This window comes from Phyllobates terribilis, unplaced genomic scaffold, assembly GCF_046119375.1.
Source record: "Phyllobates terribilis strain yellow unplaced genomic scaffold, ASM4611937v1 Scaffold_393__1_contigs__length_1774422, whole genome shotgun sequence".
Lineage (NCBI taxonomy): Eukaryota > Metazoa > Chordata > Amphibia > Anura > Dendrobatidae > Phyllobates > Phyllobates terribilis.
Genome location: NW_027363153.1, coordinates 906,744 through 932,058, shown reverse-complemented (window position 1 = coordinate 932,058; position 25,315 = coordinate 906,744). Strand labels below are relative to the sequence as shown.

General features: G+C 48.8%; 13 non-coding genes and 1 pseudogene across 13 annotated transcripts; all 14 read left to right on the top strand.

Moving 5' to 3' along the window:
• Positions 1-4,486: 4,486 nt before the first annotated feature.
• LOC141224408 (U2 spliceosomal RNA) lies at positions 4,487-4,680 on the top strand. The gene has a single exon (XR_012291833.1). It is a non-coding gene; the product is annotated as a U2 spliceosomal RNA (small nuclear RNA).
• Positions 4,681-5,795: 1,115 nt separating this feature from the next.
• LOC141224691 (U2 spliceosomal RNA) lies at positions 5,796-5,986 on the top strand. Its single transcript, XR_012292026.1, has one exon. It is a non-coding gene; the product is annotated as a U2 spliceosomal RNA (small nuclear RNA).
• A 1,115-nt stretch (positions 5,987-7,101) lies between these two features.
• On the top strand, positions 7,102-7,292 carry LOC141224690 (U2 spliceosomal RNA). Its single transcript, XR_012292025.1, has one exon. It is a non-coding gene; the product is annotated as a U2 spliceosomal RNA (small nuclear RNA).
• A 1,115-nt stretch (positions 7,293-8,407) lies between these two features.
• LOC141224689 (U2 spliceosomal RNA) lies at positions 8,408-8,598 on the top strand. The gene has a single exon (XR_012292024.1). It is a non-coding gene; the product is annotated as a U2 spliceosomal RNA (small nuclear RNA).
• A 1,115-nt stretch (positions 8,599-9,713) lies between these two features.
• LOC141225057 (U2 spliceosomal RNA) lies at positions 9,714-9,904 on the top strand. The gene has a single exon (XR_012292382.1). It is a non-coding gene; the product is annotated as a U2 spliceosomal RNA (small nuclear RNA).
• Positions 9,905-11,013: 1,109 nt separating this feature from the next.
• LOC141224688 (U2 spliceosomal RNA) lies at positions 11,014-11,204 on the top strand. The gene has a single exon (XR_012292023.1). It is a non-coding gene; the product is annotated as a U2 spliceosomal RNA (small nuclear RNA).
• A 1,115-nt stretch (positions 11,205-12,319) lies between these two features.
• On the top strand, positions 12,320-12,510 carry LOC141224687 (U2 spliceosomal RNA). The gene has a single exon (XR_012292022.1). It is a non-coding gene; the product is annotated as a U2 spliceosomal RNA (small nuclear RNA).
• Positions 12,511-13,628: 1,118 nt separating this feature from the next.
• Positions 13,629-13,819, top strand: LOC141224686 (U2 spliceosomal RNA). Its single transcript, XR_012292021.1, has one exon. It is a non-coding gene; the product is annotated as a U2 spliceosomal RNA (small nuclear RNA).
• A 1,118-nt stretch (positions 13,820-14,937) lies between these two features.
• Positions 14,938-15,128, top strand: LOC141225034 (U2 spliceosomal RNA). Its single transcript, XR_012292360.1, has one exon. It is a non-coding gene; the product is annotated as a U2 spliceosomal RNA (small nuclear RNA).
• Positions 15,129-16,240: 1,112 nt separating this feature from the next.
• Positions 16,241-16,431, top strand: LOC141224684 (U2 spliceosomal RNA). Its single transcript, XR_012292019.1, has one exon. It is a non-coding gene; the product is annotated as a U2 spliceosomal RNA (small nuclear RNA).
• A 1,112-nt stretch (positions 16,432-17,543) lies between these two features.
• LOC141224385 (U2 spliceosomal RNA) lies at positions 17,544-17,736 on the top strand. The gene has a single exon (XR_012291812.1). It is a non-coding gene; the product is annotated as a U2 spliceosomal RNA (small nuclear RNA).
• Positions 17,737-20,101: 2,365 nt separating this feature from the next.
• On the top strand, positions 20,102-20,292 carry LOC141224683 (U2 spliceosomal RNA). The gene has a single exon (XR_012292018.1). It is a non-coding gene; the product is annotated as a U2 spliceosomal RNA (small nuclear RNA).
• A 1,118-nt stretch (positions 20,293-21,410) lies between these two features.
• On the top strand, positions 21,411-21,601 carry LOC141224682 (U2 spliceosomal RNA). Its single transcript, XR_012292017.1, has one exon. It is a non-coding gene; the product is annotated as a U2 spliceosomal RNA (small nuclear RNA).
• Positions 21,602-22,716: 1,115 nt separating this feature from the next.
• LOC141224520 (U2 spliceosomal RNA) lies at positions 22,717-22,855 on the top strand (annotated as a pseudogene).
• The last annotated feature ends 2,460 nt before the right edge of the window (positions 22,856-25,315 follow it).

Genomic DNA, 25,315 nt, shown 5'->3' with positions numbered 1-25,315 from the left:
ACGTCCTGCAACCTGTGTGGGCTGGCGGCTCATCTGTACAAGGATTGCCCCAGGCGTGAGAGATCCTGGGCATCGGTGGTTGCGACGACCCCAGCTACGGAGGACAAGGCCCCGACGACCAGGCCTGTGAAGGTCAAGGACGCGACGACCAAGGCCCCAGCGGCCAAGGCCGAGACGACCAAGGCCAAAGCGGTCAAGGAGTCGGTGGCCAAAGCCCCAGCGACGGTCCCAGCAGCTCCGAAGCAGAAGAAAAAGTCAAAGGAGGGTAAGAGTTCTGTCACCCCTCTCTCGATCCCTCCCCCTGCCACCCCCGTCCAATGCCCCCCCACCCCGGCCACCCCTGCTGAGGATTCCACTTCCTCTTCCTCCTCCCCCTACTCCTCAGCAGGTGTCCTTTCCCCTGCCCCGGCAGCCACTCTCCCTCCCCAGACCATGGTAGCGGTGGAATTAACCTTTCCTCCACCCGCCGCTATCTATTCCGAGGAGGATTTTCCCCTTCTTGTCTCCCCAGTTCCAACCCGGGGAAAGAGGAAGGTGGAGGACAGCCCTGCTACTGAATCCTCCAAAAAGAAGATTCTGGATTTCGTAGGCGAAAAGGAGGATACCCTCCCTGAGCCAGAAGAGATGGAGCACATGGTTGAGACCCTGGTGGCCGAGCCAGAAGAGGAGGAACTGGTGGTCGCCGAGATCGAGGCCGCGCTGCTTGACCAGATGGAGGAAGAGGGCCTGCTGGTGATCCCGTCACCAGCAGTCAACACCGACGAGGGACCACCCGACCGGAGTGGTAACTAAGGTGTATTGCCTGCGCTAACTTTTTCTTTTTTCCCTACATGATGGCTAATATTAACTTATTTTCCATTAATGTCAGGAGCATCAAGGACAAGTTCAGACGTCAGACTATTTATGCCTTCCTTACTTCCCAGTTGTGTGATGTTTATATGTTGCAGGAATGTTCCCTTCCCTCCTCTAGGTCCTTCAAACATCTGGCCAGGGAGTGGTCCCACGGTCCATCCTACTGGTCCGGTGGGGGTGACTGCAAGTCTGCGGGGGTCGCAATTCTGATCAGGGGGGGCGCATTCACGCTTGAGTCCGTCCAGGAGCTCATCTGCGGCAGGGCTCTTGTTGTAGATGGCAACTGGGCGGGAGAACCTGTCAGGTTCATCAACGTGTATGCGTCCCCACTGAAGAATGAGCGTTTGGAGCTTTTCCAGACCCTGCGGCTTCAGCTTGCCACCACCAGGACCTTAGTGATGGCCGGGGATTTCAACTGCCCCATCGAGGAGGACGGTCGTAGTTCTGGCACATCTGCCAAGTTGGACATCACGTCCAAGCTGCTCATCGAGATGGTAACCGAGGCCTCTCTTCAGGACGTGGTGGGCTCCATGGGGAGAGGCTCCACGAACTATTCGTGGAGCCGACCCGATGGCTCACTCCGCTCCAGGATTGACTTTGTGTTCACCTCTCGGGCAGTCAGGCAGAGTAGGCACTCGATGGTCTCCTGCTTCTTCTCCGACCACAGAGCCATTCACTTACAAGGTGTCCTCGGCGACGGTTTTCCGTCCGGCCCCGGCTCCTGGAAGCTGAATTGTGCTCTGCTGGCTCAGGATGAAGTCGTGGAGGAGCTGAGAGCAGCCTACGCAATGTGGCAGTCCTACAAGGGTAGCTTCCAAACAGTCTCTGATTGGTGGGAATATGTTAAACTTGAGTTTCGCTGTTTCTTTCAGGCCAAGGGTCGACAACAGGCGTGTGAGAAGAGGAGGGACTTCAGAGGGCTGCAGCGCGAGCTGCGGTCGCTGCAGGACCTTCTTCACTGCGGCTGGGACGTGAGGGAGGAGCTGGAGGAGACCAAGAAGAGCCTGAAAAGGCACTTTGAGGAGGAGTCCAAGCGAATCATCTTCCGTTCCAAAGTGGAGAATCTGGAGAAGGGTGAGAAATGTAACTCATTCTTTTTCAGGAAACTTCATGCCGGTCACACGCCCCTGAACGAGCTGCGAGACGAGAGCGGAAACATGCGACGTGGGAAGGAGGACGTGATGAGGGTCGTCAGCGACTTCTACAGCGAACTCTACTCCCACAAGACTACCGACCCCGACGCTGCTGATAAGTTCCTGTCAGGTATCACTAACCATCTTGATCCTGCAGGCACGGCAGCCTTGGACAAACCTCTGATGGTGGGCGAATTGCTCTCTGCCGCTAAATCCTTTAGGACCGGCAGGACCCCGGGCAGTGATGGTCTTCCAGCGGAGCTCTATGTAGCGCTGGGAGACCTCATCTGTCCGGACCTGTTGGACCTGTACGAGGAGATGGTGGTGGAGGGTAGAATGCCTCCATCTTTGAGGGAAGGAATGGTCACGATCCTGTACAAGCGGAAGGGAGAGAGGTGCGACCTGAGGAATTGGCGTCCCATCACTCTGCTCAACGTGGACTACAAGATCCTGGCCAAGACGATGGCGACACGACTTAAGACGGTCATCGGACGGATCATCCACCCGGACCAGACCTGCGGCATCCCTGGACGTCGCATCGCAGACAGCCTCGCTCTCATGCGGGACACGGTCGAGTACATCAAGGTCCGCCGCGCACACGCGGCCCTGGTCTCCTTGGATCAGGAGAAGGCCTTCGACCGGGTTTCCCACGAGTTCATGGGCCGAGCTCTGCACCGGTTAGGTTTGGGTAACATGTTTTGTTCGTATGTCCGTCTGATGTATTTTGATATCCACAGCTCGGTGTTGGTGAACGGCTGGAAGACTGACCCCTTCCCTGTCCTCTCTGGGGTCAGACAAGGCTGCCCTCTATCACCTCTTCTTTTTGTTTGTGTTATAGAACTCTTCGCAGAGGCTATCCGGCAGAATGGAGAGATCAGAGGGATCACCGCACCGGGTCCGGGACGACACGAGGTCAAGTGCTCGCTCTACATGGACGACGTCACCGTCTTCTGCGCTGATCGTGGTTCAGTCGACGCCCTCGTCCAGACGTGTGAGAGGTTCGGCCGGGCTTCAGGGGCCAAAGTCAACTGCAGGAAGTCGGAAGCCATGCTCTTCGGGGATTGGCAGCCGGCCTCCTCCGCCCCCTTCCCCTTCAACATTCAACCGGATTTCCTCAAGGTGCTGGGAGTCTGGTTCGGGAAGGAAGGAGCGGCCCTCAAGTCCTGGCAAGAACGCTTGGCCAAGGTGAAGCAACGGATCGGACTCTGGAGCCTCAGACACCTCACTTGTGAGGGTAAGGCACTCATCCTGCGTAATGAGGTCCTGCCCGTCTTGCAGTACACGGCGCAGGCCTGGCCCCCACACGTCACTGTGTGCAGGGCCATTACCAGGACAGTGTTTCACTTTGTCTGGGGATCCAAGATGGACAGAGTCAGGCGGGCCGTCATGTACAAGGAGCCTCGCAAGGGTGGGAAGGGCGTTCCAGATATCCCCACCCTCCTGCGATCCTCTTTTGTGTGTGATTGTTTCCGCCGGACTTTGCAAGTCAAGAATGGCTCCGCGGGCAGGTCCATGTCTCGCTTCTTCCTGCTTCCTCTTTGGAGGCGACTCGGCTGGGACAAGTGGGACAGCTCCTTCCCCTACAACTGGACGACGCCATGGTTCTACGGAGACGTCGTTCGATTTGTGGGGGAGCATCAACTGGAGGGACTCAAGCCCGACTTGTGGAAGCCCAAAACTATCCACAAGCTAATCAGAGCCAAGGATGACGTGGAGAACATCACAGGACTTCACCAGGACACGCTGGAGACTGTGTGGACAAATGTGTCGTCTGACAGGCTGACCAACGGGCACAAGGACTTGTCGTGGATGGCGATTCAGGGCGGACTGCCCGTCCGGTCATTCATGCATGCCCGGAACCTGTGCAAGACCCGGTACTGCCCAAGGTGCCCCTTCGTGGAGGAAACATCTTTGCACACTTTTTGGGACTGCGGATTTGCACAGCGCCTATTGACTGCACTTGAGGACGACCTGAGGAACTCTGTCCCCAGGGCGAGCCTATCGCACCATTCTGTGCTTTACGGACTCTTCCCTGGGGTTCATACCGTCGGAGCCATCCAGGAGGCTTGGCGCCTTATGAACTGCTTCAAGGATGCCGTTTGGGTCGCCAGGAACCGGCTCATCTTGAGGAGGGAGAGGATGTCCATCCAGGACTGCCGCAGGCTGATCCACAGCCTGCTCAGAGACTATTCCATCATGGACGGTCCGGAGGACGAGGACGAGGACTAAACCCCTCCTCCCCCTCTCCCCTTATGTGTCTTGTCTTTCAATAAAGCTTCGGGCCTGTGATTTTCCCCTCCCCATCCCCTTTTTCCCAATCCCCATCCCTTATCACGGTTCGTCGTACTGTATTGATTGACATGCTTTTTCTTTCAGATTGAGTGTTTTGTGTAGCATAGGGGTGTGATGTGTCTAGTTAGTGCGTCGTATCCTCATGCTACGTAAATATGATGTAGAATTCTGTGTGTACTGGGCTGCGGCACTGTACACTGTCTGTTAACTTATTTTTTGTGCTAATAAAAGATATATTCAATCAAAAAAATCTGTTCTTATCAGTTTAATATCTGATACGTCCCCTATCTGGGGACCATATATTAAATGGATTTTTAGAACAGGGAGATGGAAAAAGAGCTTGCTCTGTCCACTCCACGCATTGTCCTGGTATTGCAGTATCTCCAGGACCGGTGCACCCCTTCTTTAATGCAGTTTCTAAAATCAGAAAGAATTGAATTCAATGTTTTTTGTTCATTTTGCTTGTTTGTCGGATTTTGGGATGGACTCTTTGGCTTTGCTTTTCTTCTCCTCATTGGATTTTTCATGTTCAAAGTTGCAGAAGCCAGATTACAACCTCATTTTGGTTCAACTTCAGCAACTGTGCATTGCATTGCCATGTAATGTGATGCAATGCTATCTTTCTAGCTCTCCCTTTTTACTTCCTTTTGGATAAACAGACATATTAGGCAAGCATTTTGGAGCTTTCACCTAAATAACTACAGGTGGTGAGATAAGCTGCATAATATAATTGACCTTTCAGTATATTGTTGCACACACACCATCTATTTAGCAAATGCCCTTGTTATCAACAGCAGCCTTTTAAACTCACCTGAGCTAACAGGTATGTGCGCTGGTTACTCTGCTGCGCTTAAAATTTCTTTTTTGGTTTGCTACAATGCCTTTTCTGAAACGTTGTCTCCTTCTGCTGGAACACTGACTTCTTTCATTTAATGCCTGCAGACTATAAAAGAGAACCCAACCCAAAAAGTTTGGTTGATTAGTCTGTGGCATTCTGTTAAACTGTTGCTTATGGCGGTCTCTGTGAGCTTCTCAGCGACATTCAGCCAGCCAGGTATCCTGCCTGCAGTAGATGGAATGTGGCAATGGAACGCTGGCTGCGCGTGTCATAATAGGCTCTGAGCCTTTATATACCTGTGCACAGCAGCAGCCACCTTCAGTCTGCTGCTGGACAGCCAGCAGCAGCAGCAGCAGGAGAGGTATGTAATCAGGAGCCCTCCTGCTAAGGGTAGACAGCTGCTCGTTCCACCCCACCCCCCGCCTTAATTGGTTCTCCTCCCTTCCAACGATGTTGAGGCGGGTGGGAACAGCAGGGGGTGAAGGTGCTGTGTTTAAAGAGGTGGAGTTATGCAGATCTAAAACGCGTGGATTGCAGCAGCAGCAAGCCGAAAAGTGCAGGCATGTAAGGGATCTAGAGGTTGACAACATGTCTTCTTAACGGGAGTCCAGGAGCTCATCTCCACAAATGGACTTTTCAGGATCCTTGGGTGGCTCCGTAGTTTGAAACCAATTCTGGTTATCGCTTCTCGGCCTTTTGGCTAAGATCAAGTGTAGTATCTGTTCTTATCAGTTTAATATCTGATACGTCCCCTATCTGGGGACCATATATTAAATGGATTTTTAGAACAGGGAGATGGAAAAAGAGCTTGCTCTGTCCACTCCACGCATTGACCTGGTATTGCAGTATCTCCAGGACCGGTGCACCCCTTCTTTAATGCAGTTTCTAAAATCAGAAAGAATTGAATTCAATGTTTTTTGTTCATTTTGCTTGTTTGTCGGATTTTGGGATGGACTCTTTGGCTTTGCTTTTCTTCTCCTCATTGGATTTTTCATGTTCAAAGTTGCAGAAGCCAGATTACAAGCTCATTTTGGTTCAACTTCAGCAACTGTGCATTGCATTGCCATGTAATGTGATGCAATGCTATCTTTCTAGCTCTCCCTTTTTACTTCCTTTTGGATAAACAGACATATTAGGCAAGCATTTTGGAGCTTTCACCTAAATAACTACAGGTGGTGAGATAAGCTGCACAATATAATTGACCTTTCAGTATATTGTTGCACACACACCATCTATTTAGCAAATGCCCTTGTTATCAACAGCAGCCTTTTAAACTCACCTGAGCTAACAGGTATGTGCGCTGGTTACTCTGCTGCGCTTAAAATTTCTTTTTTGGTTTGCTACAATGCCTTTTCTGAAACGTTGTCTCCTTCTGCTGGAACACTGACTTCTTTCATTTAATGCCTGCAGACTATAAAAGAGAACCCAACCCAAAAAGTTTGGTTGATTAGTCTGTGGCATTCTGTTAAACTGTTGCTTATGGCGGTCTCTGTGAGCTTCTCAGCGACATTCAGCCAGCCAGGTATCCTGCCTGCAGTAGATGGAATGTGGCAATGGAACGCTGGCTGCGCGTGTCATAATAGGCTCTGAGCCTTTATATACCTGTGCACAGCAGCAGCCACCTTCAGTCTGCTGCTGGACAGCCAGCAGCAGCAGCAGCAGGAGAGGTATGTAATCAGGAGCCCTCCTGCTAAGGGTAGACAGCTGCTCGTTCCACTCCACCCCCCACCTTAATTGGTTCTCCTCCCTTCCAACGGTGTTGAGGCGGGTGGGAACAGCAGGGGGTGAAGGTGCTGTGTTTAAAGAGGTGGAGTTATGCAGATCTAAAACGCGTGGATTGCAGCAGCAGCAAGCCGAAAAGTGCAGGCATGTAAGGGATCTAGAGGTTGACAACATGTCTTCTTAACGGGAGTCCAGGAGCTCATCTCCACAAATGGACTTTTCAGGATCCTTGGGTGGCTCCGTAGTTTGAAACCAATTCTGGTTATCGCTTCTCGGCCTTTTGGCTAAGATCAAGTGTAGTATCTGTTCTTATCAGTTTAATATCTGATACGTCCCCTATCTGGGGACCATATATTAAATGGATTTTTAGAACAGGGAGATGGAAAAAGAGCTTGCTCTGTCCACTCCACGCATTGACCTGGTATTGCAGTATCTCCAGGACCGGTGCACCCCTTCTTTAATGCAGTTTCTAAAATCAGAAAGAATTGAATTCAATGTTTTTTGTTCATTTTGCTTGTTTGTCGGATTTTGGGATGGACTCTTTGGCTTTGCTTTTCTTCTCCTCATTGGATTTTTCATGTTCAAAGTTGCAGAAGCCAGATTACAAGCTCATTTTGGTTCAACTTCAGCAACTGTGCATTGCATTGCCATGTAATGTGATGCAATGCTATCTTTCTAGCTCTCCCTTTTTACTTCCTTTTGGATAAACAGACATATTAGGCAAGCATTTTGGAGCTTTCACCTAAATAACTACAGGTGGTGAGATAAGCTGCACAATATAATTGACCTTTCAGTATATTGTTGCACACACACCATCTATTTAGCAAATGCCCTTGTTATCAACAGCAGCCTTTTAAACTCACCTGAGCTAACAGGTATGTGCGCTGGTTACTCTGCTGCGCTTAAAATTTCTTTTTTGGTTTGCTACAATGCCTTTTCTGAAACGTTGTCTCCTTCTGCTGGAACACTGACTTCTTTCATTTAATGCCTGCAGACTATAAAAGAGAACCCAACCCAAAAAGTTTGGTTGATTAGTCTGTGGCATTCTGTTAAACTGTTGCTTATGGCGGTCTCTGTGAGCTTCTCAGCGACATTCAGCCAGCCAGGTATCCTGCCTGCAGTAGATGGAATGTGGCAATGGAACGCTGGCTGCGCGTGTCATAATAGGCTCTGAGCCTTTATATACCTGTGCACAGCAGCAGCCACCTTCAGTCTGCTGCTGGACAGCCAGCAGCAGCAGCAGCAGGAGAGGTATGTAATCAGGAGCCCTCCTGCTAAGGGTAGACAGCTGCTCGTTCCACCCCACCCCCCGCCTTAATTGGTTCTCCTCCCTTCCAACGGTGTTGAGGCGGGTGGGAACAGCAGGGGGTGAAGGTGCTGTGTTTAAAGAGGTGGAGTTATGCAGATCTAAAACGCGTGGATTGCAGCAGCAGCAAGCCGAAAAGTGCAGGCATGTAAGGGATCTAGAGGTTGACAACATGTCTTCTTAACGGGAGTCCAGGAGCTCATCTCCACAAATGGACTTTTCAGGATCCTTGGGTGGCTCCGTAGTTTGAAACCAATTCTGGTTATCGCTTCTCGGCCTTTTGGCTAAGATCAAGTGTAGTATCTGTTCTTATCAGTTTAATATCTGATACGTCCCCTATCTGGGGACCATATATTAAATGGATTTTTAGAACAGGGAGATGGAAAAAGAGCTTGCTCTGTCCACTCCACGCATTGACCTGGTATTGCAGTATCTCCAGGACCGGTGCACCCCTTCTTTAATGTAGTTTCTAAAATCAGAAAGAATTGAATTCAATGTTTTTTGTTCATTTTGCTTGTTTGTCAGATTTTGGGATGGACTCTTTGGCTTTGCTTTTCTTCTCCTCATTGGATTTTTCATGTTCAAAGTTGCAGAAGCCAGATTACAAGCTCATTTTGGTTCAACTTCAGCAACTGTGCATTGCATTGCCATGTAATGTGATGCAATGCTATCTTTCTAGCTCTCCCTTTTTACTTCCTTTTGGATAAACAGACATATTAGGCAAGCATTTTGGAGCTTTCACCTAAATAACTACAGGTGGTGAGATAAGCTGCACAATATAATTGACCTTTCAGTATATTGTTGCACACACACCATCTATTTAGCAAATGCCCTTGTTATCAACAGCAGCCTTTTAAACTCACCTGAGCTAACAGGTATGTGCGCTGGTTACTCTGCTGCGCTTAAAATTTCTTTTTTGGTTTGCTACAATGCCTTTTCTGAAACGTTGTCTCCTTCTGCTGGAACACTGACTTCTTTCATTTAATGCCTGCAGACTATAAAAGAGAACCCAACCCAAAAAGTTTGGTTGATTAGTCTGTGGCATTCTGTTAAACTGTTGCTTATGGCGGTCTCTGTGAGCTTCTCAGCGACATTCAGCCAGCCAGGTATCCTGCCTGCAGTAGATGGAATGTGGCAATGGAACGCTGGCTGCGCGTGTCATAATAGGCTCTGAGCCTTTATATACCTGTGCACAGCAGCAGCCACCTTCAGTCTGCTGCTGGACAGCCAGCAGCAGCAGCAGCAGGAGAGGTATGTAATCAGGAGCCCTCCTGCTAAGGGTAGACAGCTGCTCGTTCCACCCCACCCCCCGCCTTAATTGGTTCTCCTCCCTTCCAACGGTGTTGAGGCGGATGGGAACAGCAGGGGGTGAAGGTGCTGTGTTTAAAGAGGTGGAGTTATGCAGATCTAAAACGCGTGGATTGCAGCAGCAGCAAGCCGAAAAGTGCAGGCATGTAAGGGATCTAGAGGTTGACAACATGTCTTCTTAACGGGAGTCCAGGAGCTCATCTCCACAAATGGACTTTTCAGGATCCTTGGGTGGCTCCGTAGTTTGAAACCAATTCTGGTTATCGCTTCTCGGCCTTTTGGCTAAGATCAAGTGTAGTATCTGTTCTTATCAGTTTAATATCTGATACGTCCCCTATCTGGGGACCATATATTAAATGGATTTTTAGAACAGGGAGATGGAAAAAGAGCTTGCTCTGTCCACTCCACGCTTTGACCTGGTATTGCAGTATCTCCAGGACCGGTGCACCCCTTCTTTAATGCAGTTTCTAAAATCAGAAAGAATTGAATTCAATGTTTTTTGTTCATTTTGCTTGTTTGTCGGATTTTGGGATGGACTCTTTGGCTTTGCTTTTCTTCTCCTCATTGGATTTTTCATGTTCAAAGTTGCAGAAGCCAGATTACAAGCTCATTTTGGTTCAACTTCAGCAACTGTGCATTGCATTGCCATGTAATGTGATGCAATGCTATCTTTCTAGCTCTCCCTTTTTACTTCCTTTTGGATAAACAGACATATTAGGCAAGCATTTTGGAGCTTTCACCTAAATAACTACAGGTGGTGAGATAAGCTGCACAATATAATTGACCTTTCAGTATATTGTTGCACACACACCATCTATTTAGCAAATGCCCTTGTTATCAACAGCAGCCTTTTAAACTCACCTGAGCTAACAGGTATGTGCGCTGGTTACTCTGCTGCGCTTAAAATTTCTTTTTTGGTTTGCTACAATGCCTTTTCTGAAACGTTGTCTCCTTCTGCTGGAACACTGACTTCTTTCATTTAATGCCTGCAGACTATAAAAGAGAACCCAACCCAAAAAGTTTGGTTGATTAGTCTGTGGCATTCTGTTAAACTGTTGCTTATGGCGGTCTCTGTGAGCTTCTCAGCGACATTCAGCCAGCCAGGTATCCTGCCTGCAGTAGATGGAATGTGGCAATGGAACGCTGGCTGCGCGTGTCATAATAGGCTCTGAGCCTTTATATACCTGTGCACAGCAGCAGCCACCTTCAGTCTGCTGCTGGACAGCCAGCAGCAGCAGGAGAGGTATGTAATCAGGAGCCCTCCTGCTAAGGGTAGACAGCTGCTCGTTCCACCCCACCCCCCGCCTTAATTGGTTCTCCTCCCTTCCAACGGTGTTGAGGCGGGTGGGAACAGCAGGGGGTGAAGGTGCTGTGTTTAAAGAGGTGGAGTTATGCAGATCTAAAACGCGTGGATTGCAGCAGCAGCAAGCCGAAAAGTGCAGGCATGTAAGGGATCTAGAGGTTGACAACATGTCTTCTTAACGGGAGTCCAGGAGCTCATCTCCACAAATGGACTTTTCAGGATCCTTGGGTGGCTCCGTAGTTTGAAACCAATTCTGGTTATCGCTTCTCGGCCTTTTGGCTAAGATCAAGTGTAGTATCTGTTCTTATCAGTTTAATATCTGATACGTCCCCTATCTGGGGACCATATATTAAATGGATTTTTAGAACAGGGAGATGGAAAAAGAGCTTGCTCTGTCCACTCCACGCATTGACCTGGTATTGCAGTATCTCCAGGACCGGTGCACCCCTTCTTTAATGCAGTTTCTAAAATCAGAAAGAATTGAATTCAATGTTTTTTGTTCATTTTGCTTGTTTGTCGGATTTTGGGATGGACTCTTTGGCTTTGCTTTTCTTCTCCTCATTGGATTTTTCATGTTCAAAGTTGCAGAAGCCAGATTACAAGCTCATTTTGGTTCAACTTCAGCAACTGTGCATTGCATTGCCATGTAATGTGATGCAATGCTATCTTTCTAGCTCTCCCTTTTTACTTCCTTTTGGATAAACAGACATATTAGGCAAGCATTTTGGAGCTTTCACCTAAATAACTACAGGTGGTGAGATAAGCTGCACAATATAATTGACCTTTCAGTATATTGTTGCACACACACCATCTATTTAGCAAATGCCCTTGTTATCAACAGCAGCCTTTTAAACTCACCTGAGCTAACAGGTATGTGCGCTGGTTACTCTGCTGCGCTTAAAATTTCTTTTTTGGTTTGCTACAATGCCTTTTCTGAAACGTTGTCGCCTTCTGCTGGAACACTGACTTCTTTCATTTAATGCCTGCAGACTATAAAAGAGAACCCAACCCAAAAAGTTTGGTTGATTAGTCTGTGGCATTCTGTTAAACTGTTGCTTATGGCGGTCTCTGTGAGCTTCTCAGCGACATTCAGCCAGCCAGGTATCCTGCCTGCAGTAGATGGAATGTGGCAATTGAACGCTGGCTGCGCGTGTCATAATAGGCTCTGAGCCTTTATATACCTGTGCACAGCAGCAGCCACCTTCAGTCTGCTGCTGGACAGCCAGCAGCAGCAGCAGCAGGAGAGGTATGTAATCAGGAGCCCTCCTGCTAAAGGTGGACAGCTGCTCGTTCCACCCCACCCCCCGCCTTAATTGGTTCTCCTCCCTTCCAACGGTGTTGAGGCGGGTGGGAACAGCAGGGGGTGAAGGTGCTGTGTTTAAAGAGGTGGAGTTATGCAGATCTAAAACGCGTGGATTGCAGCAGCAGCAAGCCGAAAAGTGCAGGCATGTAAGGGATCTAGAGGTTGACAACATGTCTTCTTAACGGGAGTCCAGGAGCTCATCTCCACAAATGGACTTTTCAGGATCCTTGGGTGGCTCCGTAGTTTGAAACCAATTCTGGTTATCGCTTCTCGGCCTTTTGGCTAAGATCAAGTGTAGTATCTGTTCTTATCAGTTTAATATCTGATACGTCCCCTATCTGGGGACCATATATTAAATGGATTTTTAGAACAGGGAGATGGAAAAAGAGCTTGCTCTGTCCACTCCACGCATTGACCTGGTATTGCAGTATCTCCAGGACCGGTGCACCCCTTCTTTAATGCAGTTTCTAAAATCAGAAAGAATTGAATTCAATGTTGTTTGTTCATTTTGCTTGTTTGTCGGATTTTGGGATGGACTCTTTGGCTTTGCTTTTCTTCTCCTCATTGGATTTTTCATGTTCAAAGTTGCAGAAGCCAGATTACAAGCTCATTTTGGTTCAACTTCAGCAACTGTGCATTGCATTGCCATGTAATGTGATGCAATGCTATCTTTCTAGCTCTCCCTTTTTACTTCCTTTTGGATAAACAGACATATTAGGCAAGCATTTTGGAGCTTTCACCTAAATAACTACAGGTGGTGAGATAAGCTGCACAATATAATTGACCTTTCAGTATATTGTTGCACACACACCATCTATTTAGCAAATGCCCTTGTTATCAACAGCAGCCTTTTAAACTCACCTGAGCTAACAGGTATGTGCGCTGGTTACTCTGCTGCGCTTAAAATTTCTTTTTTGGTTTGCTACAATGCCTTTTCTGAAACGTTGTCTCCTTCTGCTGGAACACTGACTTCTTTCATTTAATGCCTGCAGACTATAAAAGAGAACCCAACCCAAAAAGTTTGGTTGATTAGTCTGTGGCATTCTGTTAAACTGTTGCTTATGGCGGTCTCTGTGAGCTTCTCAGCGACATTCAGCCAGCCAGGTATCCTGCCTGCAGTAGATGGAATGTGGCAATGGAACGCTGGCTGCGCGTGTCATAATAGGCTCTGAGCCTTTATATACCTGTGCACAGCAGCAGCCACCTTCAGTCTGCTGCTGGACAGCCAGCAGCAGCAGCAGCAGCAGGAGAGGTATGTAATCAGGAGCCCTCCTGCTAAGGGTAGACAGCTGCTCGTTCCACCCCACCCCCCGCCTTAATTGGTTCTCCTCCCTTCCAACGGTGTTGAGGCGGGTGGGAACAGCAGGGGGTGAAGGTGCTGTGTTTAAAGAGGTGGAGTTATGCAGATCTAAAACGCGTGGATTGCAGCAGCAGCAAGCCGAAAAGTGCAGGCATGTAAGGGATCTAGAGGTTGACAACATGTCTTCTTAACGGGAGTCCAGGAGCTCATCTCCACAAATGGACTTTTCAGGATCCTTGGGTGGCTCCGTAGTTTGAAACCAATTCTGGTTATCGCTTCTCGGCCTTTTGGCTAAGATCAAGTGTAGTATCTGTTCTTATCAGTTTAATATCTGATACGTCCCCTATCTGGGGACCATATATTAAATGGATTTTTAGAACAGGGAGATGGAAAAAGAGCTTGCTCTGTCCACTCCACGCATTGACCTGGTATTGCAGTATCTCCAGGACCGGTGCACCCCTTCTTTAATGCAGTTTCTAAAATCAGAAAGAATTGAATTCAATGTTTTTTGTTCATTTTGCTTGTTTGTCGGATTTTGGGATGGACTCTTTGGCTTTGCTTTTCTTCTCCTCATTGGATTTTTCATGTTCAAAGTTGCAGAAGCCAGATTACAAGCTCATTTTGGTTCAACTTCAGCAACTGTGCATTGCATTGCCATGTAATGTGATGCAATGCTATCTTTCTAGCTCTCCCTTTTTACTTCCTTTTGGATAAACAGACATATTAGGCAAGCATTTTGGAGCTTTCACCTAAATAACTACAGGTGGTGAGATAAGCTGCACAATATAATTGACCTTTCAGTATATTGTTGCACACACACCATCTATTTAGCAAATGCCCTTGTTATCAACAGCAGCCTTTTAAACTCACCTGAGCTAACAGGTATGTGCGCTGGTTACTCTGCTGCGCTTAAAATTTCTTTTTTGGTTTGCTACAATGCCTTTTCTGAAACGTTGTCTCCTTCTGCTGGAACACTGACTTCTTTCATTTAATGCCTGCAGACTATAAAAGAGAACCCAACCCAAAAAGTTTGGTTGATTAGTCTGTGGCATTCTGTTAAACTGTTGCTTATGGCGGTCTCTGTGAGCTTCTCAGCGACATTCAGCCAGCCAGGTATCCTGCCTGCAGTAGATGGAATGTGGCAATGGAACGCTGGCTGCGCGTGTCATAATAGGCTCTGAGCCTTTATATACCTGTGCACAGCAGCAGCCACCTTCAGTCTGCTGCTGGACAGCCAGCAGCAGCAGCAGCAGCAGGAGAGGTATGTAATCAGGAGCCCTCCTGCTAAGGGTAGACAGCTGCTCGTTCCACCCCACCCCCCGCCTTAATTGGTTCTCCTCCCTTCCAACGGTGTTGAGGCGGGTGGGAACAGCAGGGGGTGAAGGTGCTGTGTTTAAAGAGGTGGAGTTATGCAGATCTAAAACGCGTGGATTGCAGCAGCAGCAAGCCGAAAAGTGCAGGCATGTAAGGGATCTAGAGGTTGACAACATGTCTTCTTAACGGGAGTCCAGGAGCTCATCTCCACAAATGGACTTTTCAGGATCCTTGGGTGGCTCCGTAGTTTGAAACCAATTCTGGTTATCGCTTCTCGGCCTTTTGGCTAAGATCAAGTGTAGTATCTGTTCTTATCAGTTTAATATCTGATACGTCCCCTATCTGGGGACCATATATTAAATGGATTTTTAGAACAGGGAGAAGGAAAAAGAGCTTGCTCTGTCCACTCCACGCATTGACCTGGTATTGCAGTATCTCCAGGACCGGTGCACCCCTTCTTTAATGCAGTTTCTAAAATCAGAAAGAATTGAATTCAATGTTTTTTGTTCATTTTGCTTGTTTGTCGGATTTTGGGATGGACTCTTTGGCTTTGCTTTTCTTCTCCTCATTGGATTTTTCATGTTCAAAGTTGCAGAAGCCATATTACAAGCTCATTTTGGTTCAACTTCAGCAACTGTGCATTGCATTGCCATGTAATGTGATGCAATGCTATCTTTCTAGCTCTCCCTTTTTACTTCCTTTTGGATAAACAGACATATTAGGCAAGCATTTTGGAGCTTTCACCTAAATAACTACAGGTGGTGAGATAAGCTGCACAATATAATTGACCTTTCAGTATATTGTTGCACACACACCATCTATTTAGCAAATGCCCTTGTTATCAACAGCAGCCTTTTAAACTCACCTGAGCTAACAGGTATGTGCGCTGGTTACTCTGCTGCGCTTAAAATTTCTTTTTTGGTTTGCTACAATGCCTTTTCTGAAACGTTGTCTCCTTCTGCTGGAACACTGTCTTCTTTCATTTAATGCCTGCAGACTATAAAAGAGAACCCAACCCAAAAAGTTTGGTTGATTAGTCTGTGGCATTCTGTTAAACTGTTGCTTATGGCGGTCTCTGTGAGCTTCTCAGCGACATTCAGCCAGCCAGGTATCCTGCCTGCAGTAGATGGAATGTGGCAATGGAACGCTGGCTGCGCGTGTCATAATAGGCTCTGAGCCTTTATATACCTGTGCACAGCAGCAGCCACCTTCAGTCTGCTGCTGGACAGCCAGCAGCAGCAGCAGGAGAGGTATGTAATCAGGAGCCCTCCTGCTAAGGGTAGACAGCTGCTCGTTCCACCCCACCCCCCGCCTTAATTGGTTCTCCTCCCTTCCAACGGTGTTGAGGCGGGTGGGAACAGCAGGGGGTGAAGGTGCTGTGTTTAAAGAGGTGGAGTTATGCAGATCTAAAACGCGTGGATTGCAGCAGCAGCAAGCCGAAAAGTGCAGGCATGTAAGGGATCTAGAGGTTGACAACATGTCTTCTTAACGGGAGTCCAGGAGCTCATCTCCACAAATGGACTTTTCAGGATCCTTGGGTGGCTCCGTAGTTTGAAACCAATTCTGGTTATCGCTTCTCGGCCTTTTGGCTAAGATCAAGTGTAGTATCTGTTCTTATCAGTTTAATATCTGATACGTCCCCTATCTGGGGACCATATATTAAATGGATTTTTAGAACAGGGAGATGGAAAAAGAGCTTGCTCTGTCCACTCCACGCATTGACCTGGTATTGCAGTATCTCCAGGACCGGTGCACCCCTTCTTTAATGCAGTTTCTAAAATCAGAAAGAATTGAATTCAATGTTTTTTGTTCATTTTGCTTGTTTGTCGGATTTTGGGATGGACTCTTTGGCTTTGCTTTTCTTCTCCTCATTGGATTTTTCATGTTCAAAGTTGCAGAAGCCAGATTACAAGCTCATTTTGGTTCAACTTCAGCAACTGTGCATTGCATTGCCATGTAATGTGATGCAATGCTATCTTTCTAGCTCTCCCTTTTTACTTCCTTTTGGATAAACAGACATATTAGGCAAGCATTTTGGAGCTTTCACCTAAATAACTACAGGTGGTGAGATAAGCTGCACAATATAATTGACCTTTCAGTATATTGTTGCACACACACCATCTATTTAGCAAATGCCCTTGTTATCAACAGCAGCCTTTTAAACTCACCTGAGCTAACAGGTATGTGCGCTGGTTACTCTGCTGCGCTTAAAATTTCTTTTTTGGTTTGCTACAATGCCTTTTCTGAAACGTTGTCTCCCTCTGCTGGAACACTGACTTCTTTCATTTAATGCCTGCAGACTATAAAAGAGAACCCAACCCAAAAAGTTTGGTTGATTAGTCTGTGGCATTCTGTTAAACTGTTGCTTATGGCGGTCTCTGTGAGCTTCTCAGCGACATTCAGCCAGCCAGGTATCCTGCCTGCAGTAGATGGAATGTGGCAATGGAACGCTGGCTGCGCGTGTCATAATAGGCTCTGAGCCTTTATATACCTGTGCACAGCAGCAGCCACCTTCAGTCTGCTGCTGGACAGCCAGCAGCAGCAGCAGGAGAGGTATGTAATCAGGAGCCCTCCTGCTAAGGGTAGACAGCTGCTCGTTCCACCCCACCCCCCGCCTTAATTGGTTCTCCTCCCTTCCAACGGTGTTGAGGCGGGTGGGAACAGCAGGGGGTGAAGGTGCTGTGTTTAAAGAGGTGGAGTTATGCAGATCTAAAACGCGTGGATTGCAGCAGCAGCAAGCCGAAAAGTGCAGGCATGTAAGGGATCTAGAGGTTGACAACATGTCTTCTTAACGGGAGTCCAGGAGCTCATCTCCACAAATGGACTTTTCAGGATCCTTGGGTGGCTCCGTAGTTTGAAACCAATTCTGGTTATCGCTTCTCGGCCTTTTGGCTAAGATCAAGTGTAGTATCTGTTCTTATCAGTTTAATATCTGATACGTCCCCTATCTGGGGACCATATATTAAATGGATTTTTAGAACAGGGAGATGGAAAAAGAGCTTGCTCTGTCCACTCCACGCATTGACCTGGTATTGCAGTTGTAGCACCCTGAGGATTCGGCTGCTACAGGGGTATTGCACCTCAACCCAGAGGTGTGATATTCCACTCCCGGATAAGGATGGAGAGTGGAACTGAGCTCGGTAGGCTGCATGCACTACACACATCCCATTTCCGAGGAACAGGCCGACGGTACTCCCACTTAGAAATGTGCAGGTACGACCGAGTCTGTTCCTGGCTGGAGTGGGAGGGGGGTGGTACATCCCATGTAGTGTAGGGGCAGATAGGGGGAGCAGCCTGGGTAAAGATAGGAGCTCATTGGGTGCTGGTCACCTGAGCTCACACATAGAGGGTGTATATAAGGTGGGCACCAACTAAGATCAGGGTCAGATGCAGAGAACAAGTCAGTTGGAGACAGCAAGACAGCTGCAGAGGAGCAGACAGCAAGCAGAGAGGAAGTCAGCCTGCAGCAAGGGAGAAGAGAGACCCTGAGTGAGAGAGGAGCAGAGAAGGAGTACCCAGAGGGGAAAACAGAGAGGACCCAAGAACCCAAATTAAAGCACCGGGTGAGGAGTCGGCATCAGGGTACCGGAACCCAAGCTGGTGGGGGTAAAAACATTCCCCAGCCAGAGACCGGAGACCGTGGGCAGCGTCTGCCACGGTCACCCATCACATCCACCCCGAAGGCACACCACATGAAGGGTCAGGGAACCCAGGGCCAAGGGTGTCCCAACAGAAGGCCCGAGGGAGCTGGACCTAGGTGGATTACTGGTGGGGACGGCCAGAGAACGGGACAGAAAGAGAGCTCAGGGCCACGCTCCGGACTTGTTTGGGGGTTGGCTGGATCCAGGACCTGGTGGACGCAGCACGGCTCGGGTGGTCACTAGCAGCTGGAGTGACCAGTACAACATCTGCAGTAAGTAAACACCCTTAACTGCACAACCCGACTCTGTCTTCACTGCCGTCTGCACTACACCACCACAACCCCCATCCTCTGCGCCTGTCCCCTCTGAGGCTATACCCCTCCCGTTGGGGGTTATCCCACCAAGCTGCGCACCCACCATCAGCCTCAGCGGACCCTGCTGCAGCGGCGGCCACAGTGACCGCATCACAACGGGTGGCGTAGTCGACACCAAAGAACTCTTAATAACATCTGTAGGACTGCCACATAACACTGAGCTTGACGCCCTGGGCACGGGCCCGGGTCACAGCCGCTCGGAGACTACAACCCCCCATCTGATCCGGTGCCGGGTATTCCCCTCAAAAAGGAATATGTCCCAGGGGGCGCGTCACAGTATCTCCAGGACCGGTGCACCCCTTCTTTAATGCAGTTTCTAAAATCAGAAAGAATTGAATTCAATGTTTTTTGTTCATTTTGCTTGTTTGTCGGATTTTGGGATGGACTCTTTGGCTTTGCTTTTCTTCTCCTCATTGGATTTTTCATGTTCAAAGTTGCAGAAGCCAGATTACAAGCTCATTTTGGTTCAACTTCAGCAACTGTGCATTGCATTGCCATGTAATGTGATGCAATGCTATCTTTCTAGCTCTCCCTTTTTACTTCCTTTTGGATAAACAGACATATTAGGCAAGCATTTTGGAGCTTTCACCTAAATAACTACAGGTGGTGAGATAAGCTGCACAATATAATTGACCTTTCAGTATATTGTTGCACACACACCATCTATTTAGCAAATGCCCTTGTTATCAACAGCAGCCTTTTAAACTCCCCTGAGCTAACAGGTATGTGCGCTGGTTACTCTGCTGCGCTTAAAATTTCTTTTTTGGTTTGCTACAATGCCTTTTCTGAAACGTTGTCTCCTTCTGCTGGAACACTGACTTCTTTCATTTAATGCCTGCAGACTATAAAAGAGAACCCAACCCAAAATTTTGGTGATTAGTCTGTGGCATTCTGTTAAACTGTTGCTTATGGCGGTCTCTGTGAGCTTCTCAGCGACATTCAGCCAGCCAGGTATCCTGCCTGCAGTAGATGGAATGTGGCAATGGAACGCTGGCTGCGCGTGTCATAATAGGCTCTGAGCCTTTATATACCTGTGCACAGCAGCAGCCACCTTCAGTCTGCTGCTGGACAGCCAGCAGCAGCAGCAGCAGGAGAGGTATGTAATCAGGAGCCCTCCTGCTAAGGGTAGACAGCTGCTCGTTCCACCCCACCCCCCGCCTTAATTGGTTCTCCTCCCTTCCAACGGTGTTGAGGCGGGTGGGAACAGCAGGGGGTGAAGGTGCTGTGTTTAAAGAGGTGGAGTTATGCAGATCTAAAACGCGTGGATTGCAGCAGCAGCAAGCCGAAAAGTGCAGGCATGTAAGGGATCTAGAGGTTGACAACATGTCTTCTTAACGGGAGTCCAGGAGCTCATCTCCACAAATGGACTTTTCAGGATCCTTGGGTGGCTCCGTAGTTTGAAACCAATTCTGGTTATCGCTTCTCGGCCTTTTGGCTAAGATCAAGTGTAGTATCTGTTCTTATCAGTTTAATATCTGATACGTCCCCTATCTGGGGACCATATATTAAATGGATTTTTAGAACAGGGAGATGGAAAAAGAGCTTGCTCTGTCCACTCCACGCATTGACCTGGTATTGCAGTATCTCCAGGACCGGTGCACCCCTTCTTTAATGCAGTTTCTAAAATCAGAAAGAATTGAATTCAATGTTTTTTGTTCATTTTGCTTGTTTGTCGGATTTTGGGATGGACTCTTTGGCTTTGCTTTTCTTCTCCTCATTGGATTTTTCATGTTCAAAGTTGCAGAAGCCAGATTACAAGCTCATTTTGGTTCAACTTCAGCAACTGTGCATTGCATTGCCATGTAATGTGATGCAATGCTATCTTTCTAGCTCTCCCTTTTTACTTCCTTTTGGATAAACAGACATATTAGGCAAGCATTTTGGAGCTTTCACCTAAATAACTACAGGTGGTGAGATAAGCTGCACAATATAATTGACCTTTCAGTATATTGTTGCACACACACCATCTATTTAGCAAATGCCCTTGTTATCAACAGCAGCCTTTTAAACTCACCTGAGCTAACAGGTATGTGCGCTGGTTACTCTGCTGCGCTTAAAATTTCTTTTTTGGTTTGCTACAATGCCTTTTCTGAAACGTTGTCTCCTTCTGCTGGAACACTGACTTCTTTCATTTAATGCCTGCAGACTATAAAAGAGAACCCAACCCAAAAAGTTTGGTTGATTAGTCTGTGGCATTCTGTTAAACTGTTGCTTATGGCGGTCTCTGTGAGCTTCTCAGCGACATTCAGCCAGCCAGGTATCCTGCCTGCAGTAGATGGAATGTGGCAATGGAACGCTGGCTGCGCGTGTCATAATAGGCTCTGAGCCTTTATATACCTGTGCACAGCAGCAGCCACCTTCAGTCTGCTGCTGGACAGCCAGCAGCAGCAGCAGCAGCAGGAGAGGTATGTAATCAGGAGCCCTCCTGCTAAGGGTAGACAGCTGCTCGTTCCACCCCACCCCCCGCCTTAATTGGTTCTCCTCCCTTCCAACGGTGTTGAGGCGGATGGGAACAGCAGGGGGTGAAGGTGCTGTGTTTAAAGAGGTGGAGTTATGCAGATCTAAAACGCGTGGATTGCAGCAGCAGCAAGCCGAAAAGTGCAGGCATGTAAGGGATCTAGAGGTTGACAACATGTCTTCTTAACGGGAGTCCAGGAGCTCATCTCCACAAATGGACTTTTCAGGATCCTTGGGTGGCTCCGTAGTTTGAAACCAATTCTGGTTATCGCTTCTCGGCCTTTTGGCTAAGATCAAGTGTAGTATCTGTTCTTATCAGTTTAATATCTGATACGTCCCCTATCTGGGGACCATATATTAAATGGATTTTTAGAACAGGGAGATGGAAAAAGAGCTTGCTCTGTCCACTCCACGCATTGACCTGGTATTGCAGTATCTCCAGGACCGGTGCACCCCTTCTTTAATGCAGTTTCTAAAATCAGAAAGAATTGAATTCAATGTTTTTTGTTCATTTTGCTTGTTTGTCGGATTTTGGGATGGACTCTTTGGCTTTGCTTTTCTTCTCCTCATTGGATTTTTCATGTTCAAAGTTGCAGAAGCCAGATTACAAGCTCATTTTGGTTCAACTTCAGCAACTGTGCATTGCATTGCCATGTAATGTGATGCAATGCTATCTTTCTAGCTCTCCCTTTTTACTTCCTTTTGGATAAACAGACATATTAGGCAAGCATTTTGGAGCTTTCACCTAAATAACTACAGGTGGTGAGATAAGCTGCACAATATAATTGACCTTTCAGTATATTGTTGCACACACACCATCTATTTAGCAAATGCCCTTGTTATCAACAGCAGCCTTTTAAACTCACCTGAGCTAACAGGTATGTGCGCTGGTTACTCTGCTGCGCTTAAAATTTCTTTTTTGGTTTGCTACAATGCCTTTTCTGAAACGTTGTCTCCTTCTGCTGGAACACTGACTTCTTTCATTTAATGCCTGCAGACTATAAAAGAGAACCCAACCCAAAAAGTTTGGTTGATTAGTCTGTGGCATTCTGTTAAACTGTTGCTTATGGCGGTCTCTGTGAGCTTCTCAGCGACATTCAGCCAGCCAGGTATCCTGCCTGCAGTAGATGGAATGTGGCAATGGAACGCTGGCTGCGCGTGTCATAATAGGCTCTGAGCCTTTATATACCTGTGCACAGCAGCAGCCACCTTCAGTCTGCTGCTGGACAGCCAGCAGCAGCAGCAGCAGGAGAGGTATGTAATCAGGAGCCCTCCTGCTAAGGGTAGACAGCTGCTCGTTCCACCCCACCCCCCGCCTTAATTGGTTCTCCTCCCTTCCAACGGTGTTGAGGCGGGTGGGAACAGCAGGGGGTGAAGGTGCTGTGTTTAAAGAGGTGGAGTTATGCAGATCTAAAACGCGTGGATTGCAGCAGCAGCAAGCCGAAAAGTGCAGGCATGTAAGGGATCTAGAGGTTGACAACATGTCTTCTTAACGGGAGTCCAGGAGCTCATCTCCACAAATGGACTTTTCAGGATCCTTGGGTGGCTCCGTAGTTTGAAACCAATTCTGGTTATCGCTTCTCGGCCTTTTGGCTAAGATCAAGTGTAGTATCTGTTCTTATCAGTGGATGGGAGGGTGCCGGACATGTCCTCGGACGTGTTCTGCCAGAAGATGCTGCTGGATCGAGGCTTCTCCAGGTCGGACACCCTCAGCATCCAGACCTTCTTGACGGGGATCTTCTTCGTCACCTTCGCCACTGTGAACACCTGCAGGAGGTTCTGGGAAATGGTAAGCGCAAAAGGACCGGATAATTCTTTCTCTGCCTTTACAGGTAGCTGCCCTATCCAGAGGGATGAAAGGAGGATCACGGTCTCCATGCGCAACCCGCACACCCCAGGCCAAGACATCTGTACCTTCCTGAGACGCTTCTGTTTGGTTGTGAAGGAACCCTCTCACATCCTGAATGGACTCGGCTTCTGGACAGGTAAGTGGTCGGTGACCGTTAGACTTCACAGGGACCTGGCGTACTCAGACGGACTTCGGCACCTGCCCCCGACATTCTCCCTGGGCAACTCCTACGGCCTCATCTATTACCCGGACATGCCGCGGAACTGCAGGAGATGCGGCAAGAACGGCCACGAGATGAAGGACTGCAAGGAGGATGCCTGCAGGATTTGTCGAGTGACGGGACACAGCTCGAAGGACTGCCCGAAGAAGACGTCCTGCAACCTGTGTGGGCTGGCGGCTCATCTGTACAAGGATTGCCCCAGGCGTGAGAGATCCTGGGCATCGGTGGTTGCGACGACCCCAGCTACGGAGGACAAGGCCCCGACGACCAGGCCTGTGAAGGTCAAAGACGCGACGACCAAGGCCCCAGCGGCCAAGGCCGAGACGACCAAGGCCAAAGCGGTCAAGGAGTCGGTGGCCAAAGCCCCAGCGACGGTCCCAGCAGCTCCGAAGCAGAAGAAAAAGTCAAAGGAGGGTAAGAGTTCTGTCACCCCTCTCTCGATCCCTCCCCCTGCCACCCCCGTCCAATCCCCCCCCACCCCGGCCACCCCTGCTGAGGATTCCACTTCCTCTTCCTCCTTCCCCTACTCCTCAGCAGGTGTCCTTTCCCCTGCCCCGGCAGCCACTCTCCCTCCCCAGACCATGGTAGCGGTGGAATTAACCTTTCCTCCACCCGCCGCTATCTATTCCGAGGAGGATTTTCCCCTTCTTGTCTCCCCAGTTCCAACCCGGGGAAAGAGGAAGGTGGAGGACAGCCCTGCTACTGAATCCTCCAAAAAGAAGATTCTGGATTTCGTAGGCGAAAAGGAGGATACCCTCCCTGAGCCAGAAGAGATGGAGCACATGGTTGAGACCCTGGTGGCCGAGCCAGAAGAGGAGGAACTGGTGGTCGCCGAGATTGAGGCCGCGCTGCTTGACCAGATGGAGGAAGAGGGCCTGCTGGTGATCCCGTCACCAGCAGTCAACACCGACGAGGGACCACCCGACCGGAGTGGTAACTAAGGTGTATTGCCTGCGCTAACTTTTTCTTTTTTCCCTACATGATGGCTAATATTAACTTATTTTCCATTAATGTCAGGAGCATCAAGGACAAGTTCAGACGTCAGACTATTTATGCCTTCCTTACTTCCCAGTTGTGTGATGTTTATATGTTGCAGGAATGTTCCCTTCCCTCCTCTAGGTCCTTCAAACATCTGGCCAGGGAGTGGTCCCACGGTCCATCCTACTGGTCCGGTGGGGGTGACTGCAAGTCTGCGGGGGTCGCAATTCTGATCAGGGGGGGCGCATTCACGCTTGAGTCCGTCCAGGAGCTCATCTGCGGCAGGGCTCTTGTTGTAGATGGCAACTGGGCGGGAGAACCTGTCAGGTTCATCAACGTGTATGCGTCCCCACTGAAGAATGAGCGTTTGGAGCTTTTCCAGACCCTGCGGCTTCAGCTTGCCACCACCAGGACCTTAGTGATGGCCGGGGATTTCAACTGCCCCATCGAGGAGGACGGTCGTAGTTCTGGCACATCTGCCAAGTTGGACATCACGTCCAAGCTGCTCATCGAGATGGTAACCGAGGCCTCTCTTCAGGACGTGGTGGGCTCCATGGGGAGAGGCTCCACGAACTATTCGTGGAGCCGACCCGATGGCTCACTCCGCTCCAGGATTGACTTTGTGTTCACCTCTCGGGCAGTCAGGCAGAGTAGGCACTCGATGGTCTCCTGCTTCTTCTCCGACCACAGAGCCATTCACTTACAAGGTGTCCTCGGCGACGGTTTTCCGTCCGGCCCCGGCTCCTGGAAGCTGAATTGTGCTCTGCTGGCTCAGGATGAAGTCGTGGAGGAGCTGAGAGCAGCCTACGCAATGTGGCAGTCCTACAAGGGTAGCTTCCAAACAGTCTCTGATTGGTGGGAATATGTTAAACTTGAGTTTCGCTGTTTCTTTCAGGCCAAGGGTCGACAACAGGAGTGTGAGAAGAGGAGGGACTTCAGAGGGCTGCAGCGCGAGCTGCGGTCGCTGCAGGACCTTCTTCACTGCGGCTGGGACGTGAGGGAGGAGCTGGAGGAGACCAAGAAGAGCCTGAAAAGGCACTTTGAGGAGGAGTCCAAGCGAATCATCTTCCGTTCCAAAGTGGAGAATCTGGAGAAGGGTGAGAAATGTAACTCATTCTTTTTCAG